We start from the raw sequence: 14,973 nt of genomic DNA on the forward strand, positions 1-14,973 counted from the left end.
CTTGTTAGGGCTGGGAAAAAAAAGCTTTAAAAAGCTACATTCAGAGTATAAGTCGTACCCAAATTTTCAGCCTCTTTTAGAGAGGAAAAAGGTGCATCTTATACAGTGATACCTTGTCTTACAAATTTAATTGGTTCCGGGATGAGGTTCTTAAGGTGAAAAGTTTGTAACACGAAACAATGTTTCCCATAGGAATCAATGGAAAAGCGATTAATGCGTGCAAGCCCAAAATTCACCCCTTTTGCTAGCCGAAGTGCCTGTTTTTTGCGCTGCTGGGATTCTCCTGAGCCTCCCATCCATGGGAAACCCCACCTCCGGACTTCTGTGTTTTTGTGATGCTGCAGGGAAATCCCAGCAGGGGAATACCAGCATCGCAAAAATGAGTGCTTCGCTGGCAACGGAAGTCTGGAGGTGGGGTTTCCCAGCGAAGGGAGCATCAGTGAAATCGCAGCATCGCAAAAACACCAAAGTCCTCGAAACCCCACCTCCAGACCTCTGTGTTTTTGCGATGGTGCAATTTCACTGAGGCTCCCCTCGCTGGGAAACCCCACCTCCGGACTTCTGTTGCCAGCGAAGCACCCATTTTTGCACTGCTGGGATTCCTCTACAGCATCACAAAAACACAGAAGTCTGGAGGTGGGGTTTCCCATGGAGGGGAGCCTCAGGGGAATCCCAGCAGCGCAAAAATGGGTGCTTCGCTGGCAACGGAAGTCTAGAGGTGGGGCATCCCAGTGGCGGCGGCTTGGGTTGGTAAGGTGAAAATAGTTTGTAAGAAGAGGCAAAAAAAATCTTAAACCCCGGGTTTGTTTCTCGAAAAGTTTGTATGACGAGGCGTTTGTAAGACGAGGTATCACTGTACTCTGAAAAATACGATAGGCAGGATTAAAACACACACCGGCGTGCACACCCATGCACAAAACATGGAAGATTATTTATGTGCCAAGTGTTGGAAAATATTGTTGCCTTCTCAGTTGATAAATAAGTTCATTATGCAGACGACATTCACAAAATGCTTGACATGTCACTGCTGGAATTTAATCACCACCTGTAAAATATATCTCTGCTTCTGGATTTTTTTTGGTGGGGGGTAGAGGGAGAAAAGACAGGAAGATAAGAGGCTTCCTCCAAATACATATCCAACTCATCCAACAGTCTTGACGTGCTATGAATTATAGAAGCGCCAATGACGGGCCAGGATGGGTGTCATCAAAGATAGTTAATCAAAAGTGAATTCTCAGACAGCGCCCCATATTTATGAAGATTTTGGGACACGAGTCCATGAATCAGGGACAACAGTACGCCTTAATGGGTAGCCATACAAAATCTGAGTTTTGCATTAACGGAAGAAGAGAAGAATATAGTTGAAAGGGACCTTGGGGGTCTTCTATTAAACCAACCCCCTACGCAAGCTGTGAAAAGAGTAAATTCTCCCCAGTGGAACTACACATACATTCCTGTCCTTCTATTTCTCTTCTCCTTCTATATTCAGGAATAATACAGTTGGAAGGGACCTTGGAGGTCTTCTAGTCCAATCTAGAAACATAGAAACATAGAAGACTGACGGCAGAAAAAGACCTCATGGTCCATCTAGTCTGCCCTTATACTATTTCCTGTATTTTATCTTACAATGGATATATGTTTATCCCAGGCATGTTTAAATTCAGTGACTGTGGATTTACCAACCACGTCTGCTGGAAGTTTGTTCCAAGCATCTACTACTCTTTCAGTAAAATAATATTTTCTCATGTTGCTTTTGATCTTTCCCCCAACTAACTTCAGATTGTGTCCCCTTGTTCTTGTGTTCACCTTCCTATTAAAAACACTTCCCTCCTGGACCTTATTTACACCGCTTCTTAACTTTTTAAATTATTTCCATTTCTTTTTTGAGCAATAGGTTGCAGACAAGCTACAACCTCCTAACTCATTTTGACAGAGTGCCTGAAACTACTTTCTTTAGAGCCCAGCAATGTTTCTGGATCCTAGTTAGCAACATCTACAACCTTTAGTGTATTTCAAATATTTCCTTTGTGGGGTCTGTTTAATCAAACTGACTTACTTGCTCCCCAATGCCATTAAAATTCTGGCTTTGCAGAGCAGGAAAAAAAGGAACACAAACATTTGTGCAGGGGACTACAAACAATGTATACAAGCATGCCTCTTTCAATAAATTTAAAAAAACAATTATTTAATAAAACCATGTGAATTGTTGAGCATTTTTTATTTATTTATTTATTATTATTATTATTATTATTATTATTATTATTATTATTATTATTATTATTATTTATTAGATTTGTATGCCACCCCTCTCCGTAGACTCGGGGCGGCTTACAACAATGATAAAAACAATATATAACAACAAATCTAATAGAATCTAAAATAACAATAATACATTTAAAAAGTCTAAAAAACAAGAAATCCCAATATATAAAAAACATACATACATAAAAAAACTACATAGGCAGGGGGAGATGTTTCAGTTCCCCCACGCCTGACGACAGAGGTGGATTTTAAGGAGTTTACAGAAGGCAAGGAAGGTGGGTGCAATTCTAATCTCTGGAGGGAGCTGATTCCAGAGGGTCGGAGCCGCCACAGAGAAGGCTCTTCCTCTGGGTCCCGCCAGACGACATTGTTTAGTTGACGAGACCCGGAGGAGACCCACTCTGTGGGACCTCACCGGTCGCTGGGATTCGTGCGGCAGAAGGCGGTCTCGTAGATACCCTGGTCCGGTGCTATGAAGGGCTTTATAGGTCATAACCAACACTTTGAATTGTGCCCGGAAACTGATCGGCAACCAATGCAGACTGTGGAGTGTTGGAGTAACATGGGCATATTTGGGGAAGCCCATGATTGCTCTCGCAGCTGCATTCTGCATGATCCGAAGTTTCCGAACACTTTTCAAAGGTAGCCCCATGTAGAGAGCGTTACAGTAGTCGAGCCTCGAGGTGATGAGGGCATGAGGGATCCTAGTTAACAACATCTACAACCCTTAGTGTATTTTAAATATTTCCTTCGTGGGGGTCTCTTTAATCAAACTGACTTAATTGCTCCCCAATGCCATTAAAATTCTGGCTTTGCAGAGCAGGGAAAAAAAGGAACACAAACATTTGTGCAGGGGACTACAAACAATGTATACAAGCATGTCTCTTTCAATATATTTTTTTTTAAAAACCCTATTTAATAAAACCATGTGAATTGTTGAGCGTTTTCTTTAAAAGCCCCACAGATCCGTGCCGAAATGAAATGGGATGGGCTTATAAAACAGAGGTTAGACGAATGCAGGCCGCGACTCAGACAAAGCCAACATTGTTACGTGCTGAACGGCAGGTGAAATCGTGAAAGCTTTTCGTGCGTTGAAAAATGATTCAGAAAAAGATCAGAGAAGAACAAGCAAGCCTTTCTTTTGAAGGTGGGTTTTTTATTTTTTAAATGAGCAAATTGGAAAAGCGAAGTGGCTGTTTTAAGAAGGCCCATTCGAGATGGAGCTGTTTTAAAGGGGTCAACTCTTTAAAGTATCTGGCTTACAAGGAAGCCTGGGAGAGGTTGTGTTGGGCTTTGCGCTCTTTTGCACAATTCTGAAAGACCTGTTGTTATTTTCAGACTATGCTTAATCCGGTCGTAAGTTGAGGATGATAGATGGATGGATGCAGTGAAGGGCTACCAAAATTTTCACTACCACACTGTGGCTGTGGTTTATGCAGGACGCCCTACATTTTCTTTCAACGTCTTTCAGTGCAATTTGGGTCCGTTAGGGTGGACCTCCATTTTCGCTACCCCACTGCGTTCCCACCGGTCCGGGCAGTAGCCAACCCCTGGATGGATGAAGGGATGTATAGGTAGATGATAGATAGATAGATAGATAGATAGATAGATAGATAGATAGATAGAGACAGACAGACAGACAGACAGACAGAAAGTTTGTGTAGATGGGTGGATGGGAGGTCGTGGATGGGTAGATGGATATTGTAGATGTATGTATGTATTTTCTCTCTCTCTCTCTCTCTCTCTCTTTCTCTCTCTCTGTAGATGGATAGATGCATAGATATGATAGGTGAAAGGAAAGGTAGATGGCTAGATATAGATATGATAGCTAACTAGCTATGTATGTATGTGTGTGTGTGTGTATGTATGTATGTATGTATGTATGTATGTAGATAGATAGATAGATTTATTTATTTTATTATTTAGATTTGTATGCCGCCCCTCTCCGCAGATAGATAGATAGATGATAGATAGAGAGAGAGAGAGAGAGAGAGACAGACAGACAGACAGACAGACAGACAGACAGACAGACAGGGTTGATAGATCAGTAGATAGATAGATGGGTACCACAGATGTATGTATGTATGTGTGTGTGTGTGTGTGTGTGTTTGTATAGATGGATAGATGCATAGATATGATAGGTGAGTGGAAAGATAGCTAGCTAGATATGATAGCTACCTAGCTATGCTATGCTATGTATTGTATGTATGTATGTATGTATGGAGAGAGAGAGAGAGATGATGATGGATGGTTGGTTGGTTGGTTGGTTGGTTGGTTGGTTGGTTGGTTGGTTGGTTGGATGGATGGATGGAGATAGAAAGAAAGAAAGAAAGAAAGGGTGGATAGATGGACAAATGGAAAGATAGATGGAGCAAGAGATACTCATACAATTCTACATAAATTTTATTTAGATGATAGGTAGGTGGATGGATAAATAGATGACTGGATGGATGGATGAATGGGTGGGTGGGTGGATAAGTGGACAGATAGATTTTGTCCCCTCCCCTGAAAATGCCCTTCCCCAAGGTTTTGCAAATTTAGCCTCCCGTGTTTTGGAGGAGCCTGGCCACAGGACTTTGTTAGGAGCTGCCAAACACTTTTTTTTCCTTTTCAGTCCAGAACACCCTGTAATTTCTGCCCTTGCTTTTTCTCTCTTTCAGTGGAGCTCAGCCACAATTGCAGGGTGCACCTCAGGCCGCAAACAGACTCGAGTCAACACTCTGGTTCCTCTTATTTTCGACCCAGGGGAAGAGAGATTTCTTGGTAAGAACGTGGTCAGCCTTCAACTGGTTGACCCTTTGAGGATAGCAACCTCAAAACTCCACATCTGGCAGGCTTGAGCCTAACTTTTCCCCGAGCTCTCGGCTCCGCTTCCAGGATTAACCTGCTGTCTATGTTTACTGTTGGGGTGACACCTCAATTGTGGCCAGAATCCTGGGCGTTCTAAATAAGCAACGGAAATGAGGAGATGGTCAAGCGCTGGAAGGAAGGAGATGTGGGCTGAGAGTAAATAATGCCCTACAGAGGCAAGAGGCGGATGGGTCCAATGTGGGCAAGGCCACGGAGAAGGAACGGGAGAACTGAATAACAGAATAGCAGAGTTGGAAAGAACTTGGAAGCCTTTTAGGCCAACTCTCTTCTCAAGCAAGAGATCCAAGAGGGGGGCGTTTGCCCAGGTTCGCCTGGTGCACCAGTTGCGGCCCTATTTGGATCGGGAGTCATTGCTCACAGTCACTCATGCCCTCATCACCTCGAGGTTCGACTACTGTAACGCTCTCTACATGGGGCTACCTTTGAAAAGTTTTCGGAAACTTCAGATCGTGCAGAATGCAGCTGCGAGAGCAATCATGGGCTTCCCTAAATATGCCCATGTCACACCAACACTCCGCAGTCTACATTGGTTGCCAATCAGTTTCTGGTCACAATTCAAAGTGTTAGTTATGACCTATAAAGCCCTTCATGCACCGGGCCAGTTTATCTCCGGGACCGCCTTCTTCCGCACGAATCCCAGCGACCAATTAGGTCCCACAGAGTTGGCCTTCTCCGGGTCCCGTCAACAAAACAATGTCATTTGGCGGGACCCAGGGGAAGAGCCTTCTCTGTGGCGGCCCCGGCCCTCTGGAACCAACTCCCCCCCAGAGATTAGAATAGCCCCCACCCTTCTTGCCTTTCTCAAGCTTCTTAAAACCCACCTCTGTCATCAGGCATGGGGGAACTAAGATATTCTTTTCCCCTAGGCTTCCACAATTTATGTATGGTATGTTCGTATATATGATTGGTTTTTAAAATAAGGGTTTTTAGCTTCTTTACTATTGGATTGTAACATGTTGTTTTTACTACTGTTGTTAGCCGCCCTGAGTCTACGGAGAGGGGTGGCATACAAATCCAATAAAATGAAATGAAATGAAATCCTATACCAGTGATGGCAAACCTATGGCACGGGGGCCACAGGTGGCATGCAGAGACATATCTGCTGGCATGCAAGCCGTTGCCCTAGCTCAGCTCCAACGTGCATGTGTGTGCTGGCCAGCTGATTTTTGGCTCACACAGAGGCTCTGGGAGGACATTTTTGGCTTCCAGAGAGCTTCTGGGGAGATGGAGGAGGGCGTTTTTACCCTCCCCTGAGTCTAGAGAAGCCTTTGGAGCCAGGGAAGGGGAAAACACGAGCCTACTGGGCCCACCAAAAATTGGGAAACAGGGTGTTTCTGGCTTCCAGAGGTCCTCTGGCAGGTGTAGGAAGCTGTTTTTGCCCTCCCCAGGCATTGAATTATGGGTGTGGGCACTCTCACATGTGCAATAACACGTACACACACTCTTTCAGCACCCGAGGAAAAAAAGGTTCACCATCACTGTCCTATATCTTTTCAGACAAAGGTCAGACAACTATTTATCTGAAATGGTACACGCTTTCCTACTCGAGCAGGGGGTTGGACTAGAAGACCTCCAAGGTCCCTTCCAACTCTCTTATTGCATTAAATGGTACTGTAGGCCAAAGCCATCGTTTTGAGCAAGCAAAGTCCAAAGAAATATGGGGGGGGGGGAGGTAAGTGACTTTGTCAGCTATCTGAAGAGAGAGGCTTATTGAAGAACTCAGGAGCCCGGCCGATTTGAAGGTTGTTCATCTTGCACGCGTGGTTCTTCCGTCCGTCGTCGCCAGTGAAGAGTCCGGAGACAAGGCTAGTAAAGACGGTTCCTTTATTCAGCTCTTAAAAGGAGAAGTGACAAGCAGCGGGAACGCGTCTGGCTTACCTGGAGAAAAGCCGCTCTTTTATACATTTGCGGCTCCCGCCAAACGAGAGCAGTCAGCGTCTGAACCAATCAGGCGCGACTTCCTGCTTTCATCACTGACAGCGTTTTTTCATGGAACCAACTATTTACATAGGATTCAACACTTATTATCACATAAGAATAAAGGAGGGAGATGAGTGGAAGACTGCTTTTAACTGCTCCTTACGGAGTTTCCTTTCGGGCTGCAGGGAAACCCCACAACACATTAATGAGGTGTTGCACCCCCACCTTTACAAGGGGGTGCTTGTTTATTTAGATGACATCCCCATATGCAGTGAATCCATTGAAGAACACAGAAAACTGGTACAACAAGTTTTGAAGAAATTGCTAACAGCCAAACTCTATGCTAAGCTATCCAACTGTGAATTCCACAAAACCTCAATAGACAACTTAGGAGATCACATTTCAAAGAAGGGAATAGAGATGGACTCGGCAGTACTTGACTGGCAACCACCCCAGATATTGTTTTCTGCTTGAGCAGGGGATTGGACTAGAACAGTGTTTTTCAACCAATGTGCCAGGGCACACTAGTTTGCCGCGAGATATGGTCAGGTGTGCCGTGAAGCTCAGCAAGAAAGAGAAAGAGAGAGAGAGAAAGAAAGTGAGAGAGAGAAAGAAAGAGAAAGAAAGCACGAGAGAGAAAGAAAGAGAAAGAAAGCGCGAGAGAGAAAGAAAGCAAGAGAGAGAAAGAAAGAGAAAGAAAGCGAGAGAGAGAGAAAGAGAGGCAGGGAAGGAGGGATAGAAAGAGAGCAAAAAAGAGAGGAAGGAAGAGAGAGAAAGAGGGAGAGAAATAGAGCGAAAGGGAGGAAGAGAGAGAGAGAGATATTTTTTTTGGTCCAAACTTTTTTTAGCCCCCCCACTCCCCCTCTGCTCAAGGTGCCCCATTATTTTGTATATGTAAAAAATGTGCCGCAGCTCAAAAAAGGTTGAAAATCACTGGACTAGAAGACCTCCAAGGTCCCTTACCAATTCTTTTATTCCAATAAATAGTATATTGCTTCCTGCTTGAGTAGGGGATTGGATTAGAAGACCTCCAAGGTCCCTTCCAACTTGGTTATTCTGTTAAAAAAGCCAAGAGGCCATCACCCAATTGCTGTTAGAATTTTGCTTCAATTCCCTTTTGCTTTGTGCTAAGTTAAAGCTGTTCTTGTTTGTTGGAAAGAATTCATGAAACCTTGTAAAGGGAATGCAGACACAAACACACACACACAAATTTCTCCTGGGTGGCCGTAAAGGAGACCTTAGATAGAAGATACTTCCTCCAACATCCATAGTCCAACCAATTAAACCCCTAATGTGATAATTATTGTGCCATCAGCTATTTATGGGAAATAAAAAACATTTCCACCCCATCAAGGCCCACAAAACCCATCAAGCAGATAGCTAAGTGGTCGCTTGGAGCCCTCAAGGAAGGAATGGTGTGGTTGTTCCCACAAGTCCCAAAAACTGTTCTCCCCCAAACCAGCAGGGACAAAGAAAGCCCGAAGCATTTGTGTCACCGCAATGAAATGCAGAATTGCTGGGTGGCCAAGAGGTACAATTAATTTGAGCAGTGTGGATGCGCAATGTGAGAAGAACGGCAGTCTTGGGTTTCATCCAATCCCAATTTTGGTGTTGAGGTGTCTCCTGCGCCCAGGAGAACATCAAATAGAAGTCTTCAAAACACTAGGAACCTAGCATTCTTCAGGGTATAGGCTTCATCAGTGTTTATATTTCATATCTCCTCTGGAAAAAAGTTGGTGGGAAAGAACGGAAGCTTATAAATAAACTCGGCACGTTATAAAGATGACCACTCCCTGGGTTGTGGTTGAAGGGATGCACATCCCAAACCTCCATGCAGTAATTTGTTTCTCCTTTTTTGCCTTTGTGTGGGAGAGATGTTGCCCAGAAGATGTGAAGGAGTAGAAAATAATATATCTGGTTTGGAGAAAGCTTGGGAATTGCGGAACAAAACAGCATCCCTTTCCATTTATATTTGGGGACAAAGAATGATCAAGCCATCATTCCAAATCCCAGATGTTTCTGGGATCTCTTTGCTGGTTGAAATGGTCTAGGTTCTCCTGCTTGAGACCTCCAAGGTCCCTTCCAGCTCTGTTATTTTATTCTGCTATTCTGTAGGTCAGATGCATTTCAAGCCTCCTCTGGTGTTGTCCAGAAGGGTTCTTGTTTGGTTCGATTCATACTGGATTAGCCTCAGAATTTACAATGGGCATTGGGATAACAAAACTGGCTAAATCCCCCAACCTCAAGGATCCCAAGAAGCTTCAGAAATGTTGAAAAATGTGAGTATAAAAGCCCAGACTAGCACAATACCAAGGAAGAATAAAAATAATAGGTCACAAAAGAAACCAGCATAGCTGCATAAAGAACTCCCTGACAAATTGAAAGACAAAAAGGATAAGTATAAAAACTGGAAAGAAGGGGAAATAACTAAGACAGAATATCAGCAAATAGCCCAAGCTTGTAAAGATGAGGCTCACGATGAACAAAGGCTTACAACAAAAGTAAAAAGTAACCCCCCAAAAAGGAGCTTCTTCCAACGTATTAAAAATAAGAAAAAAAAATCAAGGAAATAATTGGTTCTTTGCAGGGGGAAAGTGGCAAGAAGGTGACAAGCAACAGGGAGAAAGCAAAGCTACTTAACGTGCTTTTTGCATCTGTCTTTACACAAAGGGAAAAAAAACTTTGATAAGTTGGAAAAGTCCAACTTATCAAAACCAGCATCACAAAAAACATACAGTGATCCCTCGATTTTCGCGGGTTCAAACTTCGCGAAACGGCTATACCACGGTTTTTCAAAAAATATTAATTAAAAAATACTCCACAGTTTTTTTTTCTATACCACGGTTTTTCCCACCCGATGATGTCATACGTCATCACCAAGAGTCACTTCTCTCTCTCTTTCTCGTTCTTTCCTGTCATTCTCTGCTTCAATCATTTTCTCATTTCTCTTTTTTTCTCTCCCCTTTTTTCTATCATTTCTCTCTCTCTCTCTATCTTCCACTCTCCCCCCTCTTGCTCTCTCTCTCTCACTCTCTCTCTCCGTCTCTGTGAGAACGCCTGCCCCGCCTCTCCTGCAGCCCCCTCACTGATAGCTGGGACGAAAGCGCTCTCAGCTAAGGGATTTCTCAAAGCGCTCAGAGCGGCTAGCGGCCGAATGAGGAGGATGAGAAGCCATAGCCGCCAGCGCTGCTGCAGCAGGACCTGTGTCCCAAGAAAGCCGGTGAGAGGGGCAGATCGGGCGGGCGGGGGGTAGTGGCAAGGGGCCCGGAGGCGCTGGGGGGGAGGGGGCGGCCGACATTCAAAACAATCTTTGCCGGCCTCCGCACTTTCATCGCTCCCTACCCCCGACTTCAAGCCCGGCTCCTTGCACAGCCTTGGAAAAGGGTGCGTGGGGGTAGTTTTTGGCTGTTCATAGCCAAAAATAGTGTTTTTACTTCCGCATCTCTACTTCGCAGAAATTCGACTTTCGCGGGCAGTCTGGGAACGCAAGCCTCGCGAAAATCGAGGGATCACTGTATTTAGGAACGCAAGTTAAAATAGGCAAGAAAATGGTAAGTGAACACCTGTCCACCCTAGACGATTTTAAATCATCAGGCCCAAATGGAATACACCCCAAGGTTCTGAAGGAACAGACGAGATCTCAGAACCAATGAACTATATCTTTTAAAGATCCTGGAGGACCAGGGAACTACCAGAGGACTGGAAAAGAGCTGATGTAGTTCCCGTCTTCAAAAAAAAAAGGAAAGAAAAACAGATCCAGGAAACTACAGACATATCAGCCTGACCTCAATACCAGAGAAGATTTTGGAAAAGATAATAAAGCATCGAATCAACGAATACATAGAAGCACACAAAGTAATAACCAAAAAGCCAACATGGGATTGTCAAAAACAGATCATGCCAAACTAATATTATTGCATTCTTTAACAAAGTGACAAAATTAGTGACCAGAGGAATGCTGTCAGTGTGGTTTACTTGGACTTCAGTAAGGCATTTGACAAAGGAGAGCATAACCTACTACTAAATAAAGTAGAAAAATATGGGATGGACAGCCAAACCATCAGATGGATTGAAAAGTGGCTAACCAGCTGCACTCAATGTCTAGTGCTCAACGGAACTGCATCTACATGGAGGGATGTATTTAGTGGAGTAATAATAATAATAATAATAATAATAATAATAATAATAATAATAATAATTTATTGGATTTGTATGCCGCCCCTCTCCGTAGACTCGGGGCGGCTAACAACAATGATAAAAACAACATGTAACAATCCAATAATAAAAACAACTAAAAACCCTTATTATAAAACCAAACATACACACAGACATACCATGCATAACTTGCAATGGCCTAGAGGGAAGGAATATCTCAACTCCCCCATGCCTGGCGGTATAAATGAGTCTTGAGTAGTTTACGAAAGACAGGGAGGGTGGGGGCAATTCTAATCTCAGGGGGGGAGTTGGTTCCAGAGGGCCGGGGCTGCCACAGAGAAGGCTCTTCCCCTGGGGCCCGCCAGACAACATTGTTTAATCGACGGGACCCGGAGAAGGCCAACTCTGTGGGACCTTATCGGTTGCTGGGATTCGTGCGGTAGCAGGTGGTTCCGGAGGTAATCTGGTCCAATGCCATGTAGGGCTTTAAAGGACATGACTAACACTTTGAATTGTAACCGGAAACTGATCGGCAGCCAATGCAAGCCACGGAGTGTTGAGGAAACATGGGCGAATCTTGGAAGCCCCACGATGGCTCTCGCGGCTGCGTTCTGCACGATCTGAAGTTTCCGAACACTTTTCAAAGGTAGCCCCATGTAGAGAGTACCCCAAGGCTCTGTTTTAGGCCCAGTATTCTTCAACATCTTCATCAATTTCTTGGAGAAGGGGATAGATGGGGAAACCTATCAAATTTGCATCAAACTGGCAAGGAATAGCCAACATTCCAGAAGATACGCTCAAGATACAGAAGGATCTTGACAAACTTGAGCATTGGGTGCTATCAAACAAAATGAAATTCAGTGGTGAAAAAAAAGTAAGGTTCTACATTTAGGCAAGAGAAACAAAATGCACAGGTGCAGTATATGTGGTACCTTGCTCAACAGTAGTAATTGTGAGAGGGATCTTGGAGTCCTAGTGGACAACCATTTACATGAGCCAGCAATATGCAGCAGCGGCCAAAGAAGCCAACACTATCCTAATCTGCATCAACAGGGGGATACACTCCAAGACCAGGGAAGTATTAATACCACTCTACTACACCCTGGTCAGACCACATCTGGAGCATTGCGTCCAGTTCTGGTCACCGCACTTCAAAAGGGACATTGAAACTCTGGAGAAGGTGCAGAAAAGAGCAACCAAAATGATTAAGGGACTTGAAACCAAGACTTACGAAGAGAGATTGCGGGAACTGGGCATGGATAGCCTAGAGAAAAGGAGGGCCAGAGGGGACATGATAGCTGTATACAGGTATATGAGGGGTTGCCACAGAGAGGAGGGGTCACTCTATTCTCCAGAGCACCAGAGGGCCGGACAAGGAACAATGGCTGGAAGCTGACCAAGGAGAGATTCAACCTAGAAATAAGGAAGAACTTCCTGACGGTCAGAGCGATCAACCAGTGGAACAACCTGCCCGCGGAGGTTGTGAACTCCCCAACTCTGGACACTTTCAAGAGGAGATTGGACTGCCATTTGGCTGGGGTGCTTTAGGATTCCTGCTCAGGCAGGGGGTTGGACTTGATGACCTGCATGGTCCCTTTCAACTCTAACCTTTAAAGCCCTTCATGGCACCGGACCAGAATATCTCCAGGACCGCCTTCTGCCGCACAAATCCCAGTGACCAGTTAGGTCCCACAGAGTTGGCCTTCTCCGGGTCCCGTCAACTAAACAATGTCGTTTGGCAGGACCCAGGGGAAGAGCCTTCTCTGTGGCGGCCCCGACACTTTGGAACCAACTCCCCCCAGATATCAGAGTTGCCCCCACCCTCCTAGCCTTTCTCAAGCTCCTTAAAACCCACCTCTGTCGTCGGGCATGGGGGAATTGATACTTTCTCTCCCCCTAGGCTTATAAAATTTATGCATGGTATGCTTGTATGTATGATTGGTTTTTAAATTGGGGTTTTAAATTAACTTAAATATTAGATTTGTTTACACTGTATTATTATTGCTGTGAGCCGCCCCGAGTCTGCAGAGAGGGGCGGCATACAAATCTGATTAATAAATAAATAAATAAACAATCAATCAATCAATCAATCAATCAATCAATATGAGCCAGCCGTGTGTAGCAGCTGCCAAAAAAGTAGGGGGTGCTATATCAGACACTTTATACGATAGAGCAAAACTAAGCATATTTTTGGAATCAGTATATCAAACTCACTTCGCTAGGGGCAGACATATTACTTTTGCTGATGATTTTTGGTGTTGACCAGTGCAATCAAGATTATTAAAAAAACCATTCTCCCTAGGATCACACCTCCGAACATGGGCTCAACCACTATCCTGGCCTGCTGAAAGTGCTGTACTACAATACCCAGCAGCCCCACCCAGCAAGGATGGGCCAGGATGGTCCTACATATCTGCTCTAGCTAGTTGTATGATTATTATTTTATTTTTTGAGTCTGCCAGTTGCTTCGCTAGGGGCAAAGAAATAAATTCACCTGTTATTTGGCAGAGGAGATGGAATATTAAGTAGATGCTGAAGAATGACTTTCTTTCCTTCTCTCCTGAGTTCTGCCGAAACACTTAAAAGGAAATACTGTACATAATTTTGTTCTCCTGCTACAGAAACAAAGCACGGGAACAAGCTTACTATTCCAGTTATGACTAATGCCAGCTCTGAATGGCTCTGTTAAGCCTTCGGGAGGCCTAAGTGACTTTGCTAAAATGTGACTCAAACACCATTTTCTTTCTTTCTTTCTTTCTTTCTTTCTTCCTTCCTTCCTTCCTTTCTTTCTTCAGTCCTTCCTTTCTCTCCCTTCTTTTTCTTTCTTTTTTCTTTTTCTTTCTTTCTTCCCTACTTTTCTCCTTTTCCCCCCTATCATCCCCTTCCTCCCTCCCTCCCCTATTTACCTTTCTTCCTTCCCTCCCTCCCTCCTTTTTCCTTCCCACCCTTCTCTATCTCCTTCTACCACCCCTCCCTCTCTCCTTCCCCTTTTCTTCCCTTCCTCCCTTCTCTATCTCTTTCCTTCTTCCTTTGTTCCTTCCTTCCTTCCTTTCCCTCCCTTCTTTTTGTTTCTTTTTTCTTTTTATTTCTTCCTTCCCTACTTTTCTCCTTTTTTCCCTATCATCCCCTTCCTCCCTCCCTCCCCTATTTACCTTTCTTCCTTCCCTCCCTCCCTCCTTTTTCCTTTCCTCCCTTCTCTATCTCCTTCTTCCATCCCTCCCTCTCTCCCTTCCCTTTTCTTCCCTTCCTCCCTTCTCTATCTCTTTCTCCTTCCTTCCTTCCTTCCTTCCAACCTCCCTCCCTCCCTTCCTCCTTTTCTATCTTTCCCTTCTATATCTCCTTCCTTCCTCTTCCTCTTTTTCCTTCCCCCCTTCTTTTTCTATCCAAGCCTTCCTAAACATGCCGTGCTTCATCCATCCCTTCCCGCTCTTTGATTGCTATTCTAACCCTCATAAGTGCTATTGCTATTGCTATCAGCGACAAGAAATGGTTGCTAAATTTTGCTGAATTTAATTTAATTGACTTATATGCCACCCAATCCCCTGGAACTCAAGGTGGTTTCCAACAATAAAACTAGAACCAGAACTTCCAATGCTTCCAATGAAACTAGAGCTAGAACTTCCAATGATTCCCATAAAGCTAGAACTAGAACTCCCAATAATTCCAATCAAACTAGGACTAGAACTTCCGATGATTCCAATAAAGGTAGAACTAGAACTCCCAATGCTTCCAATGAAACTAGAACTCCTAATAATTCCAAAAAAC

The 14,973-nt window shown here is 44.2% G+C and overlaps 1 protein-coding gene across 1 annotated transcript in view; it reads right to left on the reverse strand.

The window, feature by feature from the left end:
• LOC139155544 (extracellular serine/threonine protein kinase FAM20C-like) overlaps positions 1-14,973 on the reverse strand; it is a 76,268-nt gene that overhangs the window by 23,852 nt on the left and 37,443 nt on the right. The gene's annotated exons all lie outside the window — the stretch shown is intronic.

Source organism: Erythrolamprus reginae, unplaced genomic scaffold (genome assembly GCF_031021105.1).
Source record: "Erythrolamprus reginae isolate rEryReg1 unplaced genomic scaffold, rEryReg1.hap1 H_3, whole genome shotgun sequence".
NCBI lineage: Eukaryota > Metazoa > Chordata > Lepidosauria > Squamata > Dipsadidae > Erythrolamprus > Erythrolamprus reginae.